Source organism: Cydia fagiglandana, chromosome 2, assembly GCF_963556715.1.
Source record: "Cydia fagiglandana chromosome 2, ilCydFagi1.1, whole genome shotgun sequence".
Lineage (NCBI taxonomy): Eukaryota > Metazoa > Arthropoda > Insecta > Lepidoptera > Tortricidae > Cydia > Cydia fagiglandana.
Genome location: NC_085933.1, coordinates 208,673 through 211,509, shown reverse-complemented (window position 1 = coordinate 211,509; position 2,837 = coordinate 208,673). Strand labels below are relative to the sequence as shown.

The window sequence follows — 2,837 nt, the reverse complement described above, 5'->3', positions numbered from 1 at the left end:
GAAACAGACTCGTTATTTTTTTAAATAATTAAATTATATGTGCGAAATTTGTGAAAGTAAAATATCATGAAAATTGATAAGACCGAAGCGTTGCGAAGGTCTACGTTTTGACTCGGGCGTTTTGCTTTTGTATGTCCGGATGTTCTCCTCTACAGGACACAATTGTCAACCGATTCTCGTGAAATTTTGTGACCAGATTCTATGATTAAAATAAAAAAATTGTCAATCCAGTTTTTTAGAATTTTTTAAAATGGCGGAATCGTGATCATAGAGTATGTGAGACTCGTGTCGTAGCAGCGCACTGTGGGACGAAATTCGGCTCTCATTGACATAAAAACCGAAGTTGTTATTTTTATGTTTTTTTTTATTGAAATATGTTTTGGCATTGTTATGGTAACCTATGAATTTTGATTTGGAATTAAAATTGTCCAGTTATGATTTTTTTTCAAAAACAATGTATGGAACAGGAACAAGAAATCATTATTACTCAAGAACCGCAAAACAAACCGTAATATCCTCGCAAGTGGTTATACTACGAATTATTTGTGATTTTTTGGCATACTACATATATCCGTCACGGGTGCGGTTTTTTTAAAAATCATTAATTGTTTCTATGGAAAAAGCACAAAAACCAAAGTCAACATTTTAAGATTTTTTATTACTGGTTTAGGCGGTATTTAGATATTTAGTTTTGTACGTCCGGATGTTCTCCTCTACAGGTCACAATTCTCAACCGATTCTCGTGAAATTTTGTGACCAGATTCTATCATAAAAAAAAAAATTGTCAATCCAGTTTTTAGAAATTTTTTAAATGGCGGAATCGTGATCATAGAGTATGTGAGACTCGTGCCGTAGCAGCGTACTGTGGGAGGAAATTCGGCTCTCATTGACATAAAAACCGAAGTTGTTACATAAAAGTTTTTTTTATTGAAATATGTTTTGCTAGGCATTGTTATGGTAACCTATGAATTTTAGACGATTTGGAATGAAAATTGTCCAGTTACGATTTTTTTTCAAAAACAATGTATGGAGCAGGAACAAGAAATCATTATTACTCAAGAACCGCAAAACAAACCGTAATATCCTCGCAAGTGGTTATACTACGAATTATTTGTGATTTTTTGGCATATTACATATATCCGTCACGGGTGCGGTTTTTTTAAAATCATTAATTGTTTCTATGGAAAAAGCACAAAAACCAGTCAACATTTTAAGATTTTTTTGATTGGAATGGGTTTTGCTTAGTGTGTTTATGCTAAAGTCTGGGAGGATATTACCGTATTTGTTGCGGTTCTTGAGATATTTAGATTTTTTGTTCCGGCTCCATACATTTTTTTTGAAAAAAAATTATACTACTCTACTATTTTCAACTAAAATCGTCTGAAACTTATAACTTAGTATAAACATACTGGGTAAAGGCAAACCCCATTTCAATCAATAAAATCTCAATATGTTGACTTTGGTTTTTGTTTTTTCCATAAAATCAATTAATGATTTAAAAAAAATCGCACCCGTGACGGATATATGTAGTATGCCAAAAAATCACAAATAATTCGTAGAATAACCGTCTGCGAGGATATTACCGTATTTGTTGCGGTTCTTGAGTTATTTTGATTTTTTGTTCCGGATTCATACATTTTTTTTGAAAAAAAAATTCGTAACTCGACAATTTTCATTCCAAATCGTCTAAAATTCATAGGTTACCATAACAATGCCTAGCAAAACCTATTTCAATAAAAAAAATAACATAAAAATAACAACTTCGGTTTCTACTATGTCAATATGAGAGCCGAATTTCGTCCCACAGTGCAGGGCTATAACCGAGAATCTTTCTCTTTTACTCCAATGACGGCGTAATTAGAGTGACAGAGAAAAATCCCGCAATTTGCGAATTTCGGTTTTCGCGGTATCCCCTCAGTGCCGCTGCCGCGCGCGCGCGAACGCCACGGGTCAGCGGACAGCGGACACACCTCCGGAAACGCGCAGGCGACCCGATCCCGCGCGTACCCCCGCTCCCGCCTCCGCGCCTGCAGCTCCACGTGCGCGCGCAGGGGGGCCACTCTTCACCGCGTAGCATACATTAGAGCAGGGGTCTCCAAACTTCTTTACCTGAGGGCGATAAGTACAGTACCGGTCAAAAGTTTAAGTTCACTCTGTAAATTCGGTTAAATGAAGCTATAACACAATGTACTAATAAAAGTATTTAATAATCTTTTATTACATAATAAATTAAAGGTAATTCTCTAATTTAAAACCACAATTAAATAAAAAAGATCAGTTTTTGCCAACTTTAGACTCTTCAAAATATCCGCCTTTTGCTTTCAATGCTGCCATACACACTTTCGGCATTCGCGTAATTAGTTTTTGCAGTGTTGATGTCGAAATCTTATTCCAACAAATGTATAGGTATTCCCAAAGCTGTTCTTTATTAGTTGGCCGCATTTTTCTCACACTCCTGTCCAATTCATCCCATAACAACTCAATCGGATTGAGGTCGGGCGATTGAGGAGGCCAATCCATATATTTTAATTCTTTTTGGTTCTCTTTGGATGAAATGTAGTTTTTGCACAACTTCGACGTATGCTTGGGATCGTTGTCTTGTTGGAAAACAAAACCTCTGCCTACAATCCGTTTTCCAGATGGAAAAGCGTGACGTTGCAAAATGTTATGATACATTTTCTTATCCATTATGCCATTGACTCTCACGAGATCACCAACTTTATCACCCGCAAAGCATCCCCAGACCATAACTGATCCTCCACCGTGCTTCACTGTTGGCATCACGCATTGCTTTATCATTCGTTCGCCTACTTGTCGTCGAACATATTGACGACGTC

General features: G+C 36.6%; 1 long non-coding RNA gene across 1 annotated transcript; it reads left to right on the top strand.

Annotated features, from left to right (window-relative positions):
• Positions 1-297: 297 nt before the first annotated feature.
• On the top strand, positions 298-1,157 carry LOC134679558 (uncharacterized). Its single transcript, XR_010100350.1, has 2 exons — positions 298-356; positions 919-1,157. It is a non-coding gene; the product is annotated as an uncharacterized LOC134679558 (long non-coding RNA).
• The last annotated feature ends 1,680 nt before the right edge of the window (positions 1,158-2,837 follow it).